This window comes from Lissotriton vulgaris, chromosome 2_1, assembly GCF_964263255.1.
Source record: "Lissotriton vulgaris chromosome 2_1, aLisVul1.2, whole genome shotgun sequence".
Classification (NCBI taxonomy): Eukaryota; Metazoa; Chordata; class Amphibia; order Caudata; family Salamandridae; genus Lissotriton; species Lissotriton vulgaris.
Genome location: NC_141687.1, coordinates 905,800,253 through 905,825,427, shown reverse-complemented (window position 1 = coordinate 905,825,427; position 25,175 = coordinate 905,800,253). Strand labels below are relative to the sequence as shown.

At 45.1% G+C, this 25,175-nt stretch overlaps 1 protein-coding gene across 2 annotated transcripts in view; it reads left to right on the top strand.

The window, feature by feature from the left end:
* Window positions 1–1,472: 1,472 nt before the first annotated feature.
* FHL3 (four and a half LIM domains 3) overlaps window positions 1,473–25,175 on the top strand; it is a 267,881-nt gene continuing 244,178 nt past the window's right edge. The window contains exons 1-2 of one of the 2 annotated variants that reach the window (XM_086956438.1): window positions 1,473–1,565; window positions 2,692–2,731. The gene's annotated coding sequence lies outside the window, so the exon portion shown is untranslated. Of the gene's footprint in view, window positions 1,566–2,098; window positions 2,732–25,175 lie in introns of those variants that run through there. The other variant, XM_086956437.1, reaches the window with a different exon arrangement.

Here is a 25,175-nt window from a genome sequence, read left to right as displayed (position 1 = left end):
TCTTCCTGTATACATTTGATTAAAGCAAAGACAGAAAATGCCAGCCACCCCTGTGTGAATAGAATTATAATCACTATCTAGTCTTCCCTTGCCCAACTAGTGTATCCTGCTGACCATCTCGGTCTCCAGTTCTGCCTCTACATTGGCAGTTCTTACACTCTTTACGCAGTTTGGTTGTCATGGGATTTTGAAATTGTTTTTCTTTGCTGTCCACCAGTTAAATGGGGCGGGGCTTAGGCGCAGCTGGTCTGCTGGGGGGTCTGCCTCTGGCACACCAGTTGTGCAGCCGCCCTCTCCTAAGGTTCAAATAGGCCATAATTATTCAGGGCCAGTGGAATTATATGAATATGTGTTTTTCCACATAATTACGGATTTGAGCAATTGCCACATAATCTAGCATCTGCGCCAGTTTGCAGATTTCTACGAAAAATGTTTTGTTTCTAGTTCAAATTGACCAAAAGTTACTGAAAGAAAGCGCCACAAAAGATGACAGGCAGTGGCTAGTGGCAGACACTTTGCAAAATGTAACTGAAGACCTGTTAGTTGATTAATGCTATTTTAAGATGAAAGAGGCTTCCCTGCGCACATTTCCAGAGCCCCTGTTCTTATGGGAAAGTTTCCCCAGTGGAATCATGACGTGGCGGTGCTTGGAGCGCATATTTTGAAGTGGTATCTCTTTCTCTTTTTTGGTAAAATTGGTTTGCCGGCATGTGTGCTGGAAATGAAATAAATGTCAATCGCAGGGAATACTACTGCACGGCAACAATAGCCGCAACTCGGCATGAAAGCTGCAGCCGCCACCGCCACCCCCTCTTCAACATTCTCCAAATACCACTTCACTAAAACTACAGACAGACGCTGAGGTAAAAAAAAACACACACACACAGTCACAGACTAAAAGCTCCAAGACCCGAACCAGCAATCAAAACTGTATAGAGACCTCGTTGTGTGTCCTGATCATTTATTTACTCCGGAGCTGCGGAGGACGCTACCCACTGCATACTTCTGGAAGCAGCTCGTCCTCTTGAACATCTGGAAGTCTCTCCGACTGTCTCGTCGATGCATAGAACATCAAAAAGACATCAGAGCTGATGACTGGTGCGCGGGTCGCATGTGCATCGTGAAAAGCCCGTGCCTAGTTCGAATTTCCATGAAATAAATGGGGCGACTTCTCGATGTGAACGCATTTTAGACTGTGAGAATTCTGTGAGGCCGAGGCCGCTTATCCTGGATCTAGAGGGATTTATGAGGATCGGTTACAGGGCCATTATATGCCACAGACACCGCGCACCGGGGCAGCGCACGGCGGGACTGCTGGCACAATGGCACATATTGTACCTTCACGTGCCCTGCAGGTACTGGGTCCTGCCCTGCTGCTGGCTCCGCCCCCAGTTCCTTGGATCCCCCCCAGAGGGAGGGGCCTAGGCACCGTAATGTAATCTACCTTGGGGCGCAGGGAGGGGCCTGTGACTCACGCTTCCTCTCTGTACTGTGCCGTTGTTTCGTGTCCCGCGTTACTCGGCGCTGCTCCTGAGACCAGCCTGCGCCCGGAGAGCTCCCGCGGGGTCAGTGAGGCAGTGCCAGCGGCTGGGGGCGGGCTCTGACTGGGGGGCATCGGGGGTACGAGGGGCTGGTGGTACCCGGGACACACAAGCATTCAGGGGGTGCTCATACTGTGCAGAAACTGAAGGGGGCGGCGAAGGGAGAGGAATGAAGGGGGCTGACGCTCTCTCATGAACCACGGATTATAAGGAACGGAGAGAGGGGGCAAATGGGGTGCTGCTGGGGCACAGGAGTAAACAGAGTGGGGCTGCTGTGGCACAGGAGTAAACGGGGTGGTGTTGCTGTGGTACAGGAGAAATCGAGTGGTATTGCTGTAGCACAGGAGTAAACGGGGTGGCTGGGGCACAGGAGTAAACTAGCTGGTGTTGCTGGGGCACAGGTAAAGGGGGTGCTATTGCTGTTACACAGGAGTAAACGGGATGGTAGTGCTGTTACACAGGAGTAAACGGGATGGTGGTGCTGTGGCACAGGAGTAAACGGGATGGTAGTGCTGTGGCACAGGAGTAAACGGGGTGGTATTGCTATGGCACAGGAGTAAACGGAGTGGCTGTGGTACTTGGGTAAACGTGATGTTTCTGGGGTACAGGAGTAAACTAACTGGTGTTGCTGTGCACAGGATTAAACGGGATGGTATTGCTGGGGCACAGGAGTAAACGGGGTGGTGTTTCTAAAGTGAACATTTAAAACTGTGGAGCTTAGAGAAACGGCACAGGGGTATTGCCCAGGAACAGTGCCATTAAGTTTGCAGGACGGAGTTTGGGGGCGGTGGGGGTCTCGCCCAGAGGTGAAGAATTCGAGTGACGCGGAGGCGGTGGGACTGGGTGCAATAAACAGAGCCAGGGCTGGAGATCGGCATGACAGCTGCAGGGAGGCTGCTTAGGGGGCGGGGCCGAGAGCGGGGATACCCTGGGAGCTGGGGCAAGAATGGCACACTGGGCTTTGAGACTGCCAGTGCCGAGGTGAAGAAGTGAGTGTGGGTGCGCGCCTGGCAGAGCTGGGAAGGACACCTGTTGGTGAAAGCGGCACAGCGGGGGGGTTAGGACATTGACTCTCTGGGGGGATCCCACTGCAGGGCGAGGGGGACGCGCACCACTGCCGAGCCTCAGTAACACAGGCTTCTCTCCACAGCCCTTCACGCCAGTCCCGGGATCAGAGGCGACAAGCACAGGTAAGCCCCGGGAAACTCTCGGACAGCATGAGTGAGCGAATGAGGGAGTAGAGAGCTCACTAGGGACCAAACCCATCTCTTGGCGCCCAGACAACTCTGGTGTGCAAGCCAGTTCAGAGAGGGGTGTGTGGGGGGATGGGGTGGGGAATGAAAATGTGATTTTTTTTTTTTGTTTTTCAATCAGAGATGGGAAAGTACATCGTAGTTTTTATTGACCAAGTAAATATATCTAAAAACAAATCCTAAAATGTGCCAATATGTAGTTGTATCCCTAAAAATGTAGTGCGTTTACTTATATGTTAATGTAAACATGATTTTATATTTTATTGTGTTTTTTAATTGTGTTACCAGAACTCCCTCGGTGACATTACTGCATCGTAATACATTTACCTTGTATGCAGCATATGTCTTTCCATATCTGGGCACATGAAGGTATTTAATCCATGCCAGTAGAAACAGATGCAGCCTAAGATAACATGTTATGTGCAAGAGAACGCATCCACGCGCTCCTTCCCACGGAGCAAAGGACACATTTCATATCATTATAGAGCACCCGCTCCTGCTGCCGTTTCATTCTGATGCTGATTCTTTCATATCAGAGGTGCGGCCACGAGGACGGGACCCACGACAGATTATTATGATCACCACTGTATGTAAATAACTTCCATTTCGACCCACAGTAGGGGAATGTGGATAGCCTGAAAAGGTGTCAGTAGCAACCTGAGACCATCACATTTTATGTGAAGGACTGAAGAGACTTTTTTTATAGTGCATTAGTGCAAGATACATCTCTAGAAGGCACTGTTTGAGCAAAGTTTGCAGCATTTCAGCTGCTTTGGCAGAAACTCACTTAAAAGTGCAGACCTTGTACTCTACTTTATCAAGATCTATTCAGAGCTTAAAAAACAGTGACCACGTGCCGTGTCGAGTGAAGATTTCAGGAAAATGTATTAAACCTACAATCTGTCAACCATGAAAGGCCTTCCTTGTCAGAAAGGAGATGAGTGCACATGTGGTATCCAGTTCTGTGCCGGTCTCAACCTACATGATGGCTCTGTTTATGCTTGTAGGAGTTTGTTCAACACATTGCTACCTTCTGTCTAGCCCCATGCCGCCCTCTGAAATCCCGGAGTGCCTCTCCACACGGTTTGGTTTCTTCAATGTAGTGCTTCGTGGTGGTTCTCACTGGTTTAAGGGCTGAGTCCTCTTTGGCACTATTCGTGTGAGTTTGCTGGAGACTTTGGGCTGTGTTTTCAGAGACACAGTCTCGCGCACCGGCGCCTGAGAACGGTGCCCATTCGTTTGAGTCAGCTGTCACGCTAAGAGCGACGAGTCACACGCACAGTTGAGCACTGTGACCTGAACCCGCAGCCGTGCTGGCTCGCGGAAGAGCGCAGACTGCCAGCCAGACGTAGCCGGAGGCCGCATAAACTCACTGTACTGTGCATGTGGTGAGTATACGTCATCTTAATATGTTCAGACATTTAGCTGCATCATGAGCAGGTCAACAACATGTGTGACTGCAGCGGTGCAGGAGTAGGCAGGAGAAAGAAAGCCAGTCGACTCCAGTAGTCGGAGTCGGTGTGGTATCCACGTCATGTGTCAGTTTGACCAATCGGGCATTTAGGCTGCAGCTGCGTGCCCCGCCGCCACAGATGAGGACCCATGCGCACTGCTCAGACCTTAAGTGAACTATCAACCCGGCCTGTGTGAGCCGGTCTCAGTGCAGCCATGGATGCCCTCCAGTGAGTGACGTCATATCTATTCAGTACAGTTTCTTTCCTGACCTACTCTACTGAGGTTATGGAGTTATGTTTGGTTTGGTTTTATTTTGTGTTTAATTCATTTTAGATATATTTTTTTAACATTTTACAGTTGTGACTTCCTTTGAAGTCATCAATGCCAAGTGTTGTATAATATCACTTCCCGTGATGTCATCCGTTTTATATGAGCTCTCATCCATAAAAAAGAATAACAATTCAGAGCACTGTATTTTGTGTGGAGGGTAGCGAGCAGTAAGACTTTGCTATATTTCCTCATTCCACGAAGGTGCACAGATGCCTAATGCCTGCCATGTTGTGTTATCAGTATAACATCGCGCATGAAAGAAAACATTCTGTGTGAGTAATATAACGTGTTCATTTACTCATTGTCACTTTCTAGGTCTGGCCTTCGAGACAGTTTTAGCTGTGTTGCCAGACTATTGGTTTTAAAAAAAACATACATAATATACATACAGAGAAGAGCTTCATCCATTGGACTGTTAATTTGACATTCACAGTGGTCTTCCGCCCCCATGCAAGTTGCAGTGGGTAAGCCTGCTTGCTTCACACATTGACTCCATCACTTTAAGTGACTGAGCAACGCATATATATGCATGCACATTGTTAACCTCTGCCTAAAAATAGTTCCTTTATGTTCAGTGTCAAAGATGGTTCAAAGTATACCTTTCATATTTATATATTTTTTTGCGTTAATTGTAAATATTGGATATTTACTTTGTCTTCACTTGCTGTGCCCAGTTAGATGGCAATTTATTTTCCATTTCCTGTTTATAGTTATTGTTATAAAGTTGTTAAATTGCATTGTAAAGTTGTACCTGCCTGCAATATGGGTGCTCAGTTAGATCGTATTTCAATCTTGTCTTCGTCACAGACAATAATAACACTAAACTGTCCGGGGCAACCAAAAGTTTTTGTAGTTAATAAAATAGTAACACAGCCAAATCAGATTTTTTATTTTATTTTTGAGTTCCAAAATTTTTATTGCAACCATATGGTGGCCACATTTAGGTGGTGGGATATTTTCCTTTTGGTTATTTTTATGGTATAACCTTGCAGTAGTGAAAATAGTAAAACAACCCTAGCACTGGCGTGCCAAGGCAACAACGATTGGCTATGCCAGTGCTTGTTGTTGATTTATATTGTGTTTATTACACCTGTTGAAGCATTGAAGAGCTTTACTGTGAGTAGACCACTAGTTGGAAACCCAAAGTTGAAGGTTAATCCAATGGGTAGGTTGCATGGATATGGTTTAAAAGAAAGGGCGACCGTGGTGTGTGAAATGAGTTGTGGGCAATTTGCAGAAATACAAGAAAGGAGATTAAGTTGCACTCGGAGAGGAGGCATGTAGAGCATGGATGTAAGGAGAGAGTCATTAAAAACAGAAGAGGGAATAATTGAACATTTTGAGTGAAGGTCAAACTTTCATGCAGGGTTTTAACCCCTTCGATGCTGATGACGAGCTCAGCTCGTCATTAGCCACGGGGGGCGTGTGCGGATGACGAGCTGAGCTCGTCATCTAACGCGGCTTTTAGAAAAAAGCTGCGTAGCGCGAAAAGAACCGCCGCAGCGATGCGGTTAAAATACAGTTGGAGGAGGCTTTTAGGTAATCTTGTAAACTGTAGAAAGAAAGCATTATTTTGATTTGTCTTCATGCTAGATGAATTATTTTGATAGGCACTGAACTCGGGCGAATAGACTGCTGCTAGGATTGATTTCTTTTGGAATAGGAATGTCTCTTGCATGGTTTTCAGCCAGGTTCCCCAGGCCTGAACGTGTCCCCCTGTGTGTCTGTGGTATCTTGACTTCTAGTTTAGCCCTGGAAACATGCTAATGTAGTCTGTGCAGGGGCCTGTGCCTGACAGTGTGAGGTCCTGGACAATCCTGTGATTCAAAGGGGTGCACCATGCGCTGCTCGGCGAGGCATGCTGTATTCAGTTAGGCAGTGCTTTAAATGGGAAAAAATAAGTGCAGGTACTCATCAATTTAAGCAAGGAATGGAGGAGGAGCAATTGTGGGCGGGGTTAGAGGCGGAGCTTGGAGGCAGGCATTTAATGGGAGCCACATTTTCTTGGTGGCAATTGTGCTTGATAATATAGAAATATTTCTGCTATTTGTAGAGCATATGTTTTCTCCTCCCATGTGCAAAAAGATAAGTTTATTATTTTGAGAATGTCATACCAATGCAGATTGTCTCTGAGCCTATGCACATATGAAACATAAAAGTCATGATTTTTCTCAGTAAACTTCAAAACTAAAGTCACATAACCAACACAAACGAACAGTAACATTTTCAATCTGGTCTTCAACACAATACTGTCTCAGCCATCATCTATTATACAGCAGGCACCAACTATGGTCAATCAAAATCATCCACAGCTCCTTCAATGGGGGCACGAGGTACCTAATGTGCGCAGTGGGCAAGTGAAGTGATTACAGGGAACTCGTGTGGTGACACATGTGATGAAGGGCTTCTATAAATGGCTGATATGAACGCAATGGGAGGAGTTGAACCAGCATATGTCAACGTAAAGTGAATTAAATGAACAACGAGAGGCACTAGGGTAAACATGGCAAGCACAGGGCAAATGTGCCTTGAACTAGCTGGGTCAGGTGAGAATTAAGTGAGGAGAGAAAGGATGAATCAGTTAAGGCAGGTTGAGTAAATCAAACATGGTGGGTCAGTGCAGAGTGGAAGAGCCAAGCACATCTTACATGATGTAAGCAAGGGTGGGCCTGGAAAATACATGGTGGGTGAGTCAAGCACAGGTGAGCACATGGTGGTCTAGATGAAGACCGGCTGAGTAAAGGAAATGATCTGGGTCTGTTACAGAGGCAAGTACAGCTTGCATAAAGCAAACAGAAGATATGCAAGGCTTGTACAGGCTGAATAAATCCAGCACATTATAGGTACAGTGCGCACCTAAAGGCCAGGAGACTATGGGATTTTAAGTCATTTTTGTAGCATGGACCAGGCCTCCTAGGTTTTGGAGAGATGTAAAAGATGTTAGTACAATTTTCTAGCATTTGGGTGTTCCCTACAACATCCCTCAAGATAGTACATGCATAGACATTGAGAAAAAACAGTTTGGTTTCAGAAAGAGCTTCATATGGAAGGTGCAAGAAACAAAAATGGTTCCACCCTTGCACCTCTTCTTTCCAAAATAATGGACCACCAACAAACGACTTTATGCATGGTCTGGACTTTATGCGCAGTCTGGACTTTGTGCGCGGCCTGACTTCCCCAAACAAAAGACTGGCTGTAATTCTGGCCCAAAATGGAAAGACTGTGTTGCTTTTCACTAAATGTAATTAAAGCTCAGCTTAGCTGCAATATGAACCACGAGCAAACTCACCTCTGTGTTTTAATACCTCTCATTGAAAAACAAACAAAGAAATTAAAGAGGCCATCTATTGAATACTGTCACACTAGATCCTAAAACCCCACCTGACATCATCAAGCATTCTAAGGTATCTTTTTTAAATAGCTGCTCGCCTGGGATAAGCGAATTATGTTTTTACTTAGACTGGAGAGTCCTTTCAGGGGTATGAGTTCATCAGTTTTTAAAAAAATAGGACACCACCACACTTAATGCATAATCGCAACATTTCAAAATCACCGATGTTGTGAGAGGTTCAGTTAAGACAATGTTTTTTTTAAAAAAGGGTTTGAGGCAGTGCCTGAACAAGAAGACAGAATGTGAGAAAGTTACACCTGGACACGATCACACTAGTCATAAAGATAAAAATCAGTTTGTATCATGAGCGTGTGTGTTATTTTGAAGACCATTCTTTTTCAAGACACTCATTTCCCTATGTTTTTCTTGGTCATCTACTTCTGCATCTCTAAATCCATGAGTTTTTATTCAACACCTCTTTTTCAGTTCCCAGGAAACCTGTTTATTATCCACAGTCAGTTGAACCCTGGCATCCATGCTTGAACACCCCCCACCTCTTGCTTTCTCGCCTTCATTGACTGAATGCTCTCCTATGCCTAGAGGATGTTTATCTTGTGTTCTGGGGGGCATCTGCCTTTTACCACCTGTTTGAGAAACCCAGTAGTACTGACTTATGCTGCATCTGGTTCACACAGGCATTGCTGGATTCCACTAGGTGGTTGTGAGCTTGTCTTCCCAGACTAAACATGTTTATGCACACATACTCACCCATCACTTAAGAAACACACACACATTCATGACCACTCACACAACTTGATTTAGATAATTAGCTTGCACATTTACCTCATGATAATAGCCAAAAAAAACTGGACTCGACCTGGCCCTTCTGGGCCTATGGTGGACACCCCTTGTCCATAATAATCTCTTAAAAGTCAGAAAAAGTGATATTCATGCACACAATAAAAGGCATTCAAACATGAGACAAGGTTGCAGATTACAAAACTGATGATGGAGTTCATTTGTAATGGGCAACTAAACTAAAGACATTCAACCCTGATCTTACAGGCAGGGGAATTTAATTAATTGTTGGTAGGTCGATATCCTTGATTGTTTGTAGAGTACTCACTGCCCAAAGGTGGCCTTTTGGTATTTTCAAATCTTTTTATCATAAAAAGGATTAAACTCACAACTATAGAATCAGATTCTCCTTCAAACCTCAAGTCTGTCTAAATTACTCATTCCCAAAGTTCTATTAGAGAAATATGTAGTGGATTCCCAGGTTGCTTGCTTTAGCGCACTCTGCCCCTTGAAAAGTCAATGGAACAATTGGAGTGCGCATGTCAAAAAACTAGATTAATACTGAAATTCTGATGAGCACATGAAACATGTCAAATGGAAACTGATGGGCTGGGACGGGTAGAGACAGAAGTGTGCACACTGATGGACTGTCTGCTGTCCTACAGTGGACTGCCCAGCTGAATGCTAATCGGCCTATATATGGCATTGGTTATTACACTCCTATCCACCCTCTCAGCAGACTAGTGCTGACAGGTGCATTCTCATCTCTGGTGTAACGCTGTAAAAAATTACATTTGTGGGGTAGGGGGTAAGCCCAGTGTCACACACACACACACCTACAGCGTGATTGACTGGGCAGTGTCTAATTGGACCCTTGACTTTCATTCACAGACAGCCGCAGGGTACCCATGACCCTAAACGGCAAATGACCCACTGTGGGATGCTCAGCAGCGGATCCATTCAGTGGTGTACACTGCCCCTTCCTCCTCCACTGCCTTCTCTTTATCTGCAACACTTCTCCTCAGTAGCACAGTTCCGAATGCCATCGAGCCCGCCCTGCCTGTCTTTCCCCTTAGAGTACCGGTACTCTCCTTGGCCAAGGAAAAGTTCTGGTACTCAAATGGAGAAAAATAAAAAGTGTTGGTACTCCGTACTGGCGAGTACCAGCCCATTTAAAGCACTGCGTGGACCTGTGGGGGAGAGGAGAGAACTGGCGAGGAGAGGAGAGGAACGCGTGGTGAGGGGGTAGACATCAGCACCGAGGGGGGGGTTGAACTGAAGAGACAGTGGGAAGAAGTGATTATGTGATCAGGAGAGAGAGCATCCTTAAACAGGTGAGGAACGTGTGTAAACTGTATGGGGAGGGGGTGGAACTCAAAACAAGGGAGACCAGAGAGAACGTAAGAGAGGCATGCGGCAAGAGGGGAAACTGGCGGAGGAGGCAGGAAAAAGTAGGGGAGAAACGATAAGAAAGGAAGAAACTGTGTAACATCGAAATAGGAACAGGTGGATGGAATTGGGGACGGTGACTGACGAGAGCGCTGTAGAGTGGAGAATGGCGGGTGTAGGCAGTAGCATAGAGCAGAGGCCCAGGAGAGGTGAGGCTGACATAGAAGAGGGCAACGTGTCAGACAACTGCATCTCCACATAAAATCCGGATAGGCAGCACAGCGTTGCTTGTGATGTGCAGGTTACAGGAGCCAATCCTTAAAGATACCACAGCAAAAGTCGTCATTAAGCCTGAAGGTCACAGATATATTTTTCACCCGCCTGTGTCAGATAAAATGGCCACTATGACATCAGTTAACAGTAACACTCGCTGTTAGTTCCAAGCCGTTGTTCAGTTTGAGGGAAATGCTGCATAAACAAAGTATACCCACGCTCTGTGGCCCAGGTACTGTTGTATCTGGTCCCAGGGTGGCAGCTTACCTTCTCAGAATGTGCTTTGCTACTTACCTGTTACCTGGGCGGAGGGGGCTTTATGAATGCGCAGGACGAGGAGTTTGCAACATTTGAAGAGACAAGTTCGTAAACTTCCTAAGACAAATTAAACTGCTCAGGTCATGTACAACCTGAACAATAGTTCTGCTGTCTCGCGGAGTGTGATTGACTGGGCAGGGTCTGATTGGACCCTTAACTTTCATTTACAGGCAGCCGCAGGGCACCCAAAACCCTAAACAGCGCTTAAGTGATGTAAATGAACCGCTGCCGGATTTCACAGCAGCGGCTCCATTCACATGTATACACTGCCCCTCCCTATATTCTGCCTTCTCTTTATCTGAAGCAGTTGAGCAGAGCACTTTCTGCACAGCAGCACAGCCCCCAATGCCATCGAGCCCGCCCTGCCTGACTTTCCCCTTAGAGTACCGGTACTCTCCTTGGCCAAGAAAAAAGTGCCGGTACTGTAAGGGAGAAAAATAAAAAGTGGCGGTACTCCGTACCGGTGAGTACCGGCCCATTTAAAGCACTGCAGTTAGGGACTTCAAGCTCAGCCCACTCTCCGGCCATATTTTTGATTGGCTTGTGTCATTGTCCACTGTAAACTGTGGCTGGTCATTGGTCAATAGGCTTGGTAGCCCCTCCTTAGTACCGCCTTGTCTCTTCTTGTAACCTCCCATGGGGACACCCCCTGTTATGTGCGCTGTTACTCGGTAGGCTTTAATTACAGCCTCCGAGCACTATTTTCTCAAATAGCCTTGTCCCACTGCTGCAGTACACGCTCTATCCTAACGCTTAAAAAAAAATTAAAGCACAAACGCATTTGCAATCAAATAAGTCTTGCATTTGCGAGAGTTTAAGCTTTTGGCATTGTAAATGACAATGTCTTTTATTTATCTGATTTTAAAACATCGCATAAATAAAAGGCGCTGTCATTTACAATGCCAATAGCTCAAACTCTCGAAAATGCGAGACTTGTTGCATTGCAAAAACTTGTTTAAATCTGCAATAAGTTAAAACGATCTGTTGTTATCATTACTCCATTCAGTAATGGACAATGTCGTGCACAAGATTATTTAGATCTTCTAAGTGTGTAATATCTGCTGTGGTCTGTCTTTTAAGAACAGAGTGCAGAGCTGAAAGACTGCCTCTAGAGGGTGCTGACCTATGCTTGTGGTTTACGACATGTAAGAATGCCTCATCTCGTTTTCCTTTTGACTGCTCTTTCTGACTTGTCTGGGCTTATTCACAGTTTCCCTGGCTATTTTAGTTCTTCAGAAACTCCACTGCTAAAATATTGCTTGGGAAAGAGCCGGGTTAGCTGTCGGTGCTCAGAATGTGCCTGATAAGACAGTGGAGGTGGTCGAGCCACTGAAAGCTCGAGCCAGAAGCCTCGTTCTGGTCAGCTCGAGGTCTATTTGGACACACGAGCCAAGCTTGTATGTGGCTTCTGTCTGCAACCTCGCTTTAACCCCAAGAATCGAAGAGAAAGCATTAACCTTTTATATTAAACGGGAGACAGAAAAGAATATTCATCTAGTAGCTGAACTGCACAAGGTAAAACCAGAAAACCTTTGATCAATCCCGGCTGCCCTGCTCGCAAATTGAGTGATCCTTGGTAAATATTTTAAGTTCAGAATCTCGTTTTTCTTCATTATTACATAGAAGAGCCCCTTCAAATACATACATTCTGGATGTGTGGTCACCAACAACCTCTTGTTTTATTTAATAGACTACATTACTCCATCTGTAATATAAATCTAGGCTACATTAAGGGTATACATGCTAACTGGCTTGCCTCTTAGTTCACTAATCCATTGTCATAGGGCGAGGCTAGGGGCACAAATATATCCAAGGTCATGTTTGAAAACTATCACTTTTAATAAATATCTCTGGTTTCGGTAATATAATGTACTAAGCTGAAATGTGTCTACATGTTAATTTATCACTTTCTTGAATTCTGAAGATACTTTATCATATTTTCACATTTGTTGCATGATTTTACATGCCAAATATTTTCATGGCTCGGCTCCTGCACGTGGTCTTAAAACCAAGCAAGACTTCTTTGCCCGGCTCTCTCTGTTAATTTGTTGGCTCACCCATCTCTATAAGACGGTATGTAACTGGTGGGTTTCTTCTGTTTGTTTTTAAAGTAGTTGTCAACTTGCCCCTTGACACAAGGGTTACCTTTCCATCACTCCTAGGTTTTTTTCTCAGTTTCTTTCCGGCTGTATGTCAAGATGGACCTGACTCACCAAGTAGTGCTTCATTGTTTATTGAGACTCAAGTCTCCCAAAGTATGGCGAAATGACACTGTGCATTGTTTATTGAGACTCAAGTCTCCCAAAGTATGGCGAAATGACACTGTTTTCTACAGCTTTTGTTCTTCCCAAATTGTCTCGCTGCTTAGCAGTTGCCAAATTGGGCCGTCTTGGCTCTGCTAAACAGTCATGCGCACTTTGCATGTTCCCCTACCAGGATGCATTACACAGCCTGGTGGAGTAAGATGCCCAGGCCCCCATTCTCTATCTGAGTGCCAATTCGAGGCGCTCAGACCAGTCACAAAGCTGCAGGAGCCGTGGTGCTTCTTGGTTCTGAGACTAGAGAAGCAGAGGAGAGACGCAGCCGGCGGAAGAGGTAAGTGACCTTCTTGTTTATTTTGTCCCCTCTGCCTCCCCACCCTCATTCCGTGCCAGCCGCTACGGACCCCAAACACTTGTTGTCTCAGCATCCTGTGATTCTGTGCAAATCACTTAGTCTCCTTGTGCCTACCACAAATGAATGTGTATTAGTGTAAGGTAACTCCAATACCTTTGGGTCGAGTTCACGCTTTATAAAAACTGCAAACAAAATGGAGTTGAATTGTATTCAAGACCTGCAGGTCTGGGTTGGATTTTGACCTCTGACCCGAAGGCGTGTCAAAGCATCAGAGCATCTGGTGCATCCTCCGCATCCCCAGGTCTGTTTTTGCTCTCATGGCAGTAAACGTGAGTCACGTGACGGGTTGCCTGAGGAGCACAGCCTCTCCCACACCCTGCTGAGGACCTGGGAACGCCTAGTGGCGTGTGATTTTAGGTTGTAAAGCCTGTGTCTGGAAGAACACCTCATAAACTAAGCATGTTCATGTTCTCGTCAGACAAGGTGTATTATTTCTGTGCGTGCTATGTCGTTTCTAACTTCTTGCCCAGCTCCCTTCTGTGTGGAAATTCCGGTTCACCAGTTACACATGGTTTTGAATAGATGACTTTTCAGCAGCATAATCGGGGTTTGACACTGAAATGTAGGTCCAACAGATACACCCAGCAAAATGCTACTAGTTGATTTAAACCAAGCTACACATTCGATGACAATAACCAGGTCGAAGGTGGAACTGGAAGTGACAAAGTTTCCTCATAATAGTCCAATGGGCTATGCCGGATTCCAGTGGAAACCATACGTAACTGGCCATTTCGATCTATCAAAAACCGGTCACCCTTCTTTCTATTAAAGCTATTTAATTTTGTTTTGTGTATTTTGTACTCGTGAGCTGGCCTCGGACACTGCAGCTCGCTTCCAGAGTAGAAACCTGCTATTTCTCCCCCAGATGCATGAATGTGTGCCGGAGGGCCGGATCCATCCCATACCGGGTATTCCCAAACCACAGAGTGTGTATGCGTTCCATGTGAGATGAACATATGAAAATATGTCTGTTGTGGACATTATAAAAAATAAAAAAAAACGTCACGGACTCAACTCCCCTGGATTTTAGTTGGATACGTTTGTAATTCTAGGTATGTCCTCAATCTCTCAATTCACTTTTTTAAAACGCTCTAGTCCTCGTTCTCTGTTTGGAGTCCCAGGCAGAGCCTACTGCCCATGAGGGTAGGGGGCAGGAAAGGGGGTCTGCGCCTCTGCTGAAGACGCCGCAGCAGGCTTCCTCTGAGCGCTATTTCCTGCTCCCTAGCTGACAGGGCAGATTGCGGAACCATTTCCTGTGTTGGGCACAGCTGTTCCGTGTTAATCCCCTCAAGTGTATTTATGACATTTTCCTTGGATTATTTTCGTTAAAGAAAACACAGTATGTCATCTGTTTTCACATAACGCGTCCGGCTGTTGACTAGGGTTATTTGCTTTCAACACACATGGAAAACAAGGCCCCTCCAAGGGCGGACCATAACCCCTTGCATTAAAGGTAGTATGGCCCCCTTCTTTCTGGTTCCTGGTCTTCGTGTGCCCTTGAGACGGTCTCCTTTTCACCAGATATTTCAAGGGAGTGCTGCCATAATGTTACTCTGTACCCCTGGACCTAACTAGTACAATTACACTCAGTGTTTGTAGGCTAAGTAATCCTTTTTGTTAATTTTCAACTTTTTAAAGTGAGTAACATTTGAATTGTTTGTTTATATACTTAGAATACCCAATTTACTATGTTTTGGGGAGTAAAAAAGCTACATTGGGTTGAAATTGGCATATTCCAAACTTTCTGGCTCTGAAAGAGAGTGAGAAACCTAGTGTGTATTGATTCATTTACAGTGCTTGCAAAGGTTTCATGCAAGCAAACTATGATTCAAAATGAAGAAGGCCAGGGGAGAGGAACAGATGCAGAAAACAAAAGGTAATTCAAAAGAGGTGGGTATTTGGGTATTCTGGAATCTTTTGAAGTGAACCTCACATAAAGCCAAACTGACAATAGGTTTCAAAGGATTCTTTGTAGGAACTTACTGAAACTATTTGTGTCTTCAGTGTAGCTGCAACTACTTGTGGTGGAAAGCCAGCCTTCAGCGTCTGGTTGCAAAGGGAGGTGTTGCAGAGCATTCTCCCTATGAGCTACAGGGTAACCCTTTTTGACTTGCAGCCAGTGGGGTAGTACCAGTGCAGACCAGATGTGATTCGATCTTGTGAGATAGAATTAATTTGGCAGCCATGTTTTGAGCTTTTGGAAGTTTCTTATCACTTTAGTCGGAAGACCTTGTTGGAGACTGGTATAGTTATCGATGGACGAGGATGGGTGTGGTCCGGTCATGAATCGGCAGTAGAGATAGGAACCTGTGTTGGTAATAGAGGTGTAAGGGCACATTTTTGACCACATTGTTGTCTTGTGTAGTGAAAGATGGGCCCCAGGACTCATGACCATATTCGATGATGTTGGGGAGCAACCCTATCGGAAGCATATGAGGATTGAGTGCTAAAGAGCAGATTTTCACGTGCTAATGAAGTTTACGGAGTACTGTTCGTGGTAAAACTGGGTTTTTCAACACTGGGCACTTTATATCCAGTACAAAATTCTGCTGGTTAAATGAAACTACCAACTGACAACAAGGTGTCCAAATAAATATTTCAAAGAAGCAACTAGACTTAAATGTATAGCAGTTTAGTGGAAGTTCAGAATCGCATATGACAGAACTGGATTCAATTAAAAAAATACTTTTATTGGGTAACTGTAATTTTGACCAGAGCAGTTTTCCTAGACCATATTGTATTGACTTTAACAGTACACATGGTACTGTAGGTGTGATATTCTGAATAGCTTTGACTGCTGTCTTGATGCTTTTAGTGATGGGACCCTGGCCTAATGGCTAAATGGGTAGTTGTGGTACAGGATGTGCCCATTCTAAATGCGGCTTTGCAGAGTTAACTAGATCAGATATTTGCGTGCGTCTTCATTTTAGGCCCCTAAGCCTCATAAGGTGAGCACTTAGGTACAGACTGTGAGCAAAAGCCCCTATTGCAAAACTGGACATTGATGCAAAACGTTGAGTTTGTGGACAAATCAACTTGAAGAAAGTGTTATAAATTAATGGCCTGCACCAGGAGGCTGATGATTCCAACCTGAAGCTTTAGACTGTCTGGTTGTGAAAGGCCTTTTGTGGACTGTACGTAGAATTTGCCCACCCACTGCTGCCTTTAGTTGTGTTTGCTGTCACTTTTATTTGCTTGCTTCTAACCCAATTACTTGTGTCCTTCGACTGCTTTTTAAGTAGTACTTTTTTTCTTTTGGGTTCAAACAATCAATCAAGATTTATAAAGCCCTCTTAATTACCCGATAGGGTATCCAGGTGCTTGCAGGCCCCATAGGCTTATTCGAACAGCCAAGTCTTGAAGGCCATTGGGGATTCCTGAAGTGAGGTGATGGTCCAGAGGTGCGTGGGATTGCTGTTACAGGTCTTTGCTGCGATGTGGGAGCAGGAGCGTCCTCCACTTCTGCTCCGGTAGATGCCGGGAGTATGGGCAAGTGAAAGGGAGGCAGAGCGTGGTCTTCTCGATGGTTGGTGGAAGTTCAGGAGGTGGTTGATGTTGGTGGGTCCTTGGTTGTGTAGAGTCTTGTGTGCGTGGATCAGCAGCTTGAATTGGCATGAGGTAAGAATTTCATATGAGTGCATATGCTTTTTAGCGTCTCTCACGTGTACTTCTCTCCCTCATTCACACTCAGCGTTGCTATCAGCCACCCTTTTGCTTTTCCCCTACCCCACCATGTTTTGCTCGTCCTATAGTACTTCTTCCCTCTCTTTGCTTTCTCACCTGTGCTTCTCTCACGCCTGTGCCACCTTGCTTTCTCTAACCCGCTGTCTCTCCCTCCTACCCTTGCCTCTGTGTTGCTTCCATCCCACACCCTCTGTTTTACTTTTGCATCGACACCCTTTGTGATGCTACCCCCACCCTTGTCATTTGTGATGCTTCTCTCTACCTCCGCCCTCCTCATTCACGCTTCAAAAAAATGTTTTCACCCTACTTTTTTTTACATTTATTTACTGATCCAAATAGAAAAAAATCTTGCATCATGTGTGGTGCCGAGGCAACAAAATGACAGGCTACCACATCAAAGCACCTATTTTCCCTTAGCCATGTTGCACAGCATGGCTAAAAACTATTGGAATGTCTAACCGCTGCCAGTCGCTCCAATACAATAAAAGCACTCTTGCACACTCAGATATTCATTTTTTTCTGCCATCTTAGGTAGGGCAATAAAAAAATTGTGCCTGTGTTATTCAGTAGGCCCTTGCATGCTTGGTGAAGCATGTACATGCCCGCTACCTCATAATGGACATGCAGGCTTCCAAAATGACATGAACTGCAACAGCAGCTGCATCCTCGTTGTGATTTTTTTTTATTTGTTTCCCTTTTTAACAAAAATGTTAAGAGGCTGCAGAGTCTTGGCATAGTGAATAGACCTACTTAAGGCTATAAGGCGAGAGCCATTGGTTTGGCTAATTGTTGTTTTCTTCATGTTGTGCGCTTCAGTGCTCAGATAGACCTTTTTGCTGTGGCTTTTATTTTTAAGGTGAGGTTGGAGCGTGGACCTCTTCTGACCCTTATAGAGCAGCTCCCAATTTGCCACAGGAGTCCCTGCATGCAAGGGACGAGAGTGATGGGGGAAGCAGATGGGGCTGGTTTGTTTCACATTCAATTACTGACCATTGCCCCGTAATCCTAGTAATGTAATGGCACATTGCATTTCCTTGCCAGCTCAGGCCTGTTAGTTAAAGGTAGTCACAATTTGTTTGCTATGCGCCCCTTACAATCCTTAGCCAGGTGCCACTGCACCTGTTGCACGAATGATAACTTCGTCCCTGGACAGTTTCGCAGTCTGTAATATTTACTCTTAGGTATTTCCTTCCAGGCTGAAAAAAGCAGCTACTTTCTCCACTTACTGGATTAAAAGCCTTTAGCGTGCTTTGATACAAAATGCCTTTTTGTAACACGACCTTGGGAACGGAGAAATGCACGTTAAACAAAAGAGGCTTGTTATCATGCGCCTGACTCCCCTCGTAGTCCCTCCTAATTGTACGCCTTGCGTCTTTCGACAAATGCTTTGTGTACATGGCGTGCGGAAGTGGGCCAGGGGACTAGTAACTTTCTCTCCCAGGGTTTTCATGGCTGCCTCGGTGCTTGGCTCTGCACCCTTGAGCAGCATGTCTGCCGCCTGAGTCACATTTCCTGTTTACAGACATTAAACCCTTCTTCACAGACCGCTCAGGGGTTGCCTAAAACTGGCTGAGGCCAGCGGAGGTCACGACGTCTGTTCCTTTCTACAAGCCAGTAAAAGGAGGATGATTGATTTGTTTTTGACATATTGTGAGCAAGAAATATCTATGAAGGTGTCGCCTTTTGTTTGGACTCTGGTCTTCAACCTTCCAGCAATCAAAATTATCCATTCAAAGTTATCGCCCGCCCTGAAAAGCTTTCTCCATCGCCCAAAAATGCATCTCCATTAATTTCTAAGGGCTCACCCCTTTTAAGTTTCGAAAGTTTGCTTCTCCGTTTATTTCAATGGGCTCACCCCTTTTAAGCTCTGCAAGATCTTCAGATGGATCCCGATTGAGACCAGGAAGACGGTCACCCAGGCCCTCGTCACCAGCCGGCTGGACTACGGAAACACCCTCTACGCCGGAACCACAGCCAAGCTACAGAAAAGACTGCAACGAATCCAGAATGCCTCCGCCCGACTCATCCTGGACATCCCCCGACGCAGCCACATCTCCAGCCACCTGAGGAACCTGCATTGGCTCCCCGTCAGCAAGAGGATCACGTTCAGACTCCTCACCCACGCACACAAGTCTCTCCACGACCTGGGCCCCAAGTACCTCAACGACCGCCTGACCTTCCACACGCCCACCTGCCAGCTACGATCCGCTAGCCTCGCCCTCGTCACCGTACCACGCATCTGAAGAGCCACCACGGGAGGCAGATCCTTCTCCTACCTGGCAGCCAAGACATGGAACTCCCTCCCCATCCACCTTCGGCTGACCCAGGGCCACCTCGCCTTCAGGAGACAACTCAAGACCTGGCTGTTCGAGCAGTAGCGGCCCCCCTTCCCCAAGCGCCTTGAGACCCGTCCGGGTGAGTAGCGCGCTATACAAGTGCTCTGATTGATTGATTGATTGATTGATTACTTTGAGTCAGGTGTTTGTGACGGGTCGATACGTGGGTCCTAAAGTTACAAAGGGACCTTCGAAAGGCTTTTGACGTTTGCCTGGCACGTGTTCTCCATGTGGTTTGAAAGGGTCCTGCTCATGGAAATGAGGCATGCTATGTGACCTTGAGAGGTCTTTCATTGTGTTTTGCGACACATCTTTTAGTTGTTTGAGAAGGATCTTTACCAGAGCCCTGGATTTTACCCAGTTTGCTCATTCCACCAAAATCCTCCCCTAAGCTGGTTTGCTCAATTTTTTGGATCCGTTCCAGTTGTCAAATCTGCAAATAACTCCCTCCTCCCCCCCCCCCACCCAAAAAAAGCAATGCTTGGGTAACAAAGCCTTCAAAAGGGCATTTAAGATTTGACTGGTGCTAGGAAGGGAGGGATATTTCACAGCAAAGAACAAGAAAGTATTCACTTCTTAAGAGTCGAACTCCAGGCGTAGAAGGTATGGATAGGTTCAAACCTCCCTTCAAGGTGACGATAAATTATGATGTGAAAATTTGTATCCTGAAATTCTGGTCTAAGCAGAACTTAAGTGGAATCCCAAGATGCTCCAAATATAGCTGCTCCTTCCCCGCAGCTGTTACCATCACATCCTTTAATATTGACGGCAGCCCTGAACTAGCTCGAATTGCTAATTTTGCATCCTTCTTCAGGTGTTTATAAATGTGTGATAGATAGCACTATTGAGAGTTGAGATGTTTTCTCTTTTTGCACCCTGGCGTTAAGTCGAAGAGTTTCGACAGTGGGTGATAAGGTAATAGCAAACCTATGTATTGCACGAAAGAGCCGGCGGTCTTTTATGTCGGTACATGTCACGTCGCCTGATTCTGTAGACTTTATATGGCTGTGATTCATTGTTCTTAATCTGGACACTCAAGACACTTGTCTTAATCTGAAATGTGTAGCACATTGTGTTCTTCTGCTTTGCTTGTGTCATCTAGGACATCACATGAGAGCCTTCATGGCAGAAGAACAGGTGGTTCTATAACTGGTGGATACTACAATTTCATATCTGTTGAAGATTGGAGTCATATTTATAGCATGGAAAGGGCACAGAGACTTGTCTAAAAGAAGGTCAAACAAACCATGCGTTCCACATTAGCAAGACAAAGTCCATCTTCTCACTTTACAGCTAGCAGTCACCATAAAGTTCAAGTTAGACGTGGTTTATGCAGGCAGTTGATCTTTTCTATGGAGCTCCCTGAACTGGAACCACATTTTCAGAAAAGCTATTAAACAAGTATGCATATTCGTAATTTAATACCAGTACAAGTTAAATATTCAAGTTCTTTCCTGCAGAGTTCTAAGCTAGGCCTTAATTTGTGTTAAGGCGTTGAGGCAGGGCCCTTTAGATTCTTGAAGAAATGTGATCAGCTTCCAGATATCGCTCTTTCCTAACGGTAACCGTTGGTACAGGTGGATGCCCACTGTAATATAGCACCAAAAAGCTGCTGGGGGAAACAAATCAGTTAAGGCATTACACATTTTGTGATTTTCATTGGACTTGGCTGGTTTTGATTTGTGTTTTCGGCCTTGTGAATGTTGGGACGAGAGCCGCTGGGTTGGAGCGGGGGCTTTAAGCTTGCAGCTGTTGGACTGGAGTGGTAAAATAACGTTTTGATCCTCTGGCTTGCACAAAGTGGAATTTTGAAGCAAAGCAGAAACTAGTATATCAGGAATAACCAGGGGTAAGACAGGAGTAGGAAAACAAGACTGAAATGCAAAGACAGGAGGAGCACAAGGACGAATCCGGGAGTGGGAAATCCAACAGCTCAGACAAGCCGGCCAGAAGAGTTGCTTCATAATGATAAACACCCCAGAGCGGGAAACGCCTGACAACAAGAGGTAGACTGCCAAGCAGCCATGATGCATTGGTTTTTGGCTCATTTGGGATGCTGTGCTTTCTGCCATGATCATTTGGGGAACAGACAATGCATCTGGGAGAAAAAATCACACTAAGTGTAAATGCCATGCAAGCAACAGGGAAACCAGGGTCCATTGCACCCACCACGAGTGCCTCAAGCTGCAGCACAAACTCTGCAACACCCAGTGAGATCAGAAGCTCCTCTGCGAGGAAGACATGAGAGTCCATTGATCTGCCTTTAAATCCTTGGCTTGTATTAACAGCTTGGCTTTGCATGCTTTCCAGCACCATACTCTTCTGGAGACAAACCTGCCTGTCGATGACTCCCTGACTCTTAATAGTTACAAAAATGTGTGGTGCAGCAATACTAGCCCCCTGGTGTTAGGCCATTAGTGGTGTGCAAGATCTTGCTTTAAGCACACTCATGGCATAAAACCTTCATGACAAGGCAACCCTTTTCTGACCAGTGTTGCATGCATTATTATTGCTTTTATTGCCCATTTGTGTTTGGTACAATGCTAAACTCTGGTTCTGCCCATTTTAAGCACTTTGTCAATCTCTAATAATAGCAGGGGTGCCCACGTGCCCCAAACCACATTGCTTGAGTGAAAAAAACACTGCTTTGGCTCTGGCAAAGAGAGGTGGGTGGAAGCCTTACACTCTAGCTATGCCACGTCTGCTCCTAGGCCCGTGGACGCCTTTGCTATTTAAACGCATAGTATTTCACATTGTTTAGTCTGTGGTTGGTTCTTTTGTTACTGCCTGTACACATTGTAGTGTCACTGTAAACCCTGACAATGGTGCAAGCTAGTGTTTAAAAACAGAAATAGGACTGTAAGTAATAGATTTCAGAATGGAGGTATGCAGAAACTGTGTGCGTTATTTGTGACTCTTGATCCAGGGTCTTCAGCCCATGTGTGCTCAAAGAAAGGGTCCTGGTGGTGCATATGGACAAGGGTCACTTGTTTCCTTGCTTCTTATTGGTCACCAACACCTACTCACTTCTGTTTCCTCCTGGGGCTTCTCTTTGTGTCCCTGCTTTGGAGCATGGACCAAGTACAGCAGCTTGTCTCCTGCTAGTGTACTTACCCTGGCAGTAGACTCCTGCAGCTACTCTTAATTTTTTTTTTCCTCCCTACGAGTGCATGTGTCTGCAGTCCCTCCCTCACCTTCCTCCCGCTGTCTGGTGTTTCCCCATCCCACCCATTTCCAGCTGTTTGTTGCCCCCCACCCTAATACTTGTGTTGCCTGCCCCCCAAACACCCTGCGCTGTTTTAACATTTTTATTTTTTACATTTTGCACAGCAGCGTGAGCTGTTGTGCAACATGTCTTAAAGTTAAAAAAAAGAGCTATTGCGCGGTTAACGCCGGCTGCATCATAGCACTTTTTTCACTTTAAGTCATGTTGCACAGCAGCTCGATCTGCTGTGCAACATGTGAAAAAAATTGACAAAGCCAATAGAACTCACATAAGCGAAACCTATTCGCTTGGCTATGCTTGTAGGACTCTGGACTCCCTTTACGGTTCTGGGGTCCTGTTTAACAAAATCTATGGGTGCAACAGACTTTTTATTTGGTTATATTTCACACTACTTGGAGATGAATTATATTAGATAGCACCTGTAAGATTACACTAGACTAATATATTTGTTAGTAATTAATTATATAAGGTAGTGTGACCAGCTTCCTCTAGTTATGGATCTTGTAGAGCATTATGTTCAGAGATTGCTGTTTGCCATGTGTTTCTTGTGACGAGGTTGATGGTTGTTCCCTGTTGGGTTGGGGGGGGTCTCTGTTCAGTTTGGAGGCATCGGACTGTTTTGATTTGATGCAATAGTGTGTGTATGTGGTGTGGCTTATTTAACTTCTTCTAAAAAACTGGTATGGGGCTTGGTGAGATGACATGAAGGTGCTGTTGTGGTGCCCAAATATAGCCAGCTATATGGCTCGGAGCCATATATTTAAATTTTAAGTTAATTGTACATACCACTCTACAACACTGTGGCGCCCATGCACATTCAGGAGGTAATGGGGATAAATGGCAGGATTGGAAAACATTTCGGGCCTAAGTTCTATTAATGGAAAGGTTCCACAGACAAAGGGATTAATGATCAATAATCCTTCACACTTTAATATTGTCCCTGACTCCTCAAAGGTACGAGTTGATGCAGGCATAGGTAGAAGCACCTAGACTTTCACGCTGTAAGTTAGGGGAAAACCAGTGCTCATATTATTTCTTGAAGGGCTTGACATACTGGGTGAGGCATGAACAATTTGTAAGTATTCCAAAAGGTTTTGTGAAATTGTTGAGGTGCTTTTACCCATTGTGGACCCAGAAGACCAGGGTTCAAGGTCGGCTCTTCTTGTTGGAGCTCAATTCTCTTCAACTGGCTTGGCTTCAGCTTCTGGACGGGTAGTGTGCATGGGCACAAGGAGAGCTCTGAGGCTTCAGCCGATTCTTTCAAATTGAATGTTCTTGGTTCTGGGGATCCAGTGTGAATTAGTTTGAAAATTGGACTTCTATTTGGTATTTTCCCCATTCGCCTGTTTTGCTGGCTGTGGTTTGTACTTGGAGCCGAGGATGGGGGAAGGTGGTGTACTCTGACAAGTCTGGCGTAGACAGCTCTGGCTAGGTGCTAGATCTGCTCACCCCTCAAAGCTCAGGCAGAAAGGAATCACATGGCTTACAGACCAAGTGCGGACACTGACCGAAAATTGAACCAACAGCAACTGTACAAACTGTCCAAATAAAATATGTAGCAATATACGGATAGATGCTTCTGTGTAGCATGCCAACCCTTTCACTTGGAATTATGTCCCAGATAAATACTTTCAATCTGACCCCTGGAGGAGCGCGTTTCAAAATGGATGTTTGCCATTCCTAGGGTATCTCCCCGAGTGGCCTTTCTCCAAATCCATATTACCTTATTTTATTTATTTATTTGCAGAGTTTCATATAGCGCTGTCTAGACCCGGAGGTATCAGAGTGCTTTACATGAGAATCAGCGAGTTACAAGTTACAAAATTACATCAGTTACAGGAGCAAGTATAACATAGGAGAAAAACAGTAATTTAACAATAACATGAGTTAGTTAGAGCATTGCATAGCCAAGACACATGTCCAATGGGGCATGGAAAGGAAAGGGGGAAAGGCTAAAAGGAGACCTGGGGGAGGTCGACTAGGGCAGAAGGTCAGTAAGGAGAACAAAGGAGTAGTCAGCAGCAATGAGGATATTTATTACATTACAATGTGGAAGTCTACCAAGCTTTTAGAATAGACTGTGTTCATCTTTGTAGCATAGTTAATTTTGGAAGTTTGTGGATTGGTAAAACTATAAAGAAAAAGGAAGTTTTCTGCATATGACACATTTGTGAAGTAAATGTCAAATTTATAGTTGGGTGGCATTTGCTCTATGTACTTTCAAGCTAAGTGAAGTTATTAAAACAAAAATGTCAAGTTGGAAACTAACAAAACGATGTTGTGTTTGTGCACATATATACTTTTTTTTAATCCTGTCTAGCAAATTCAACCCTCTCACAGGAGGGCCTGCACTTCTATGAGTCCAAGTAAGGGAGCACCAAATCAGAAGTAAATTGCACACAGAAATTCATGGTAAATCCATAAAATTGCCTTTTTATGGTTGTGGAGTGTATAAGACGCACAATATTTTACTTAACGCCCCCAGCCTGTTTGCACAATTCGAGTTTACATGAAAACTTGTTTAAATGGATTGAGGAACCTCTTATACAATACGACCTGCACCTA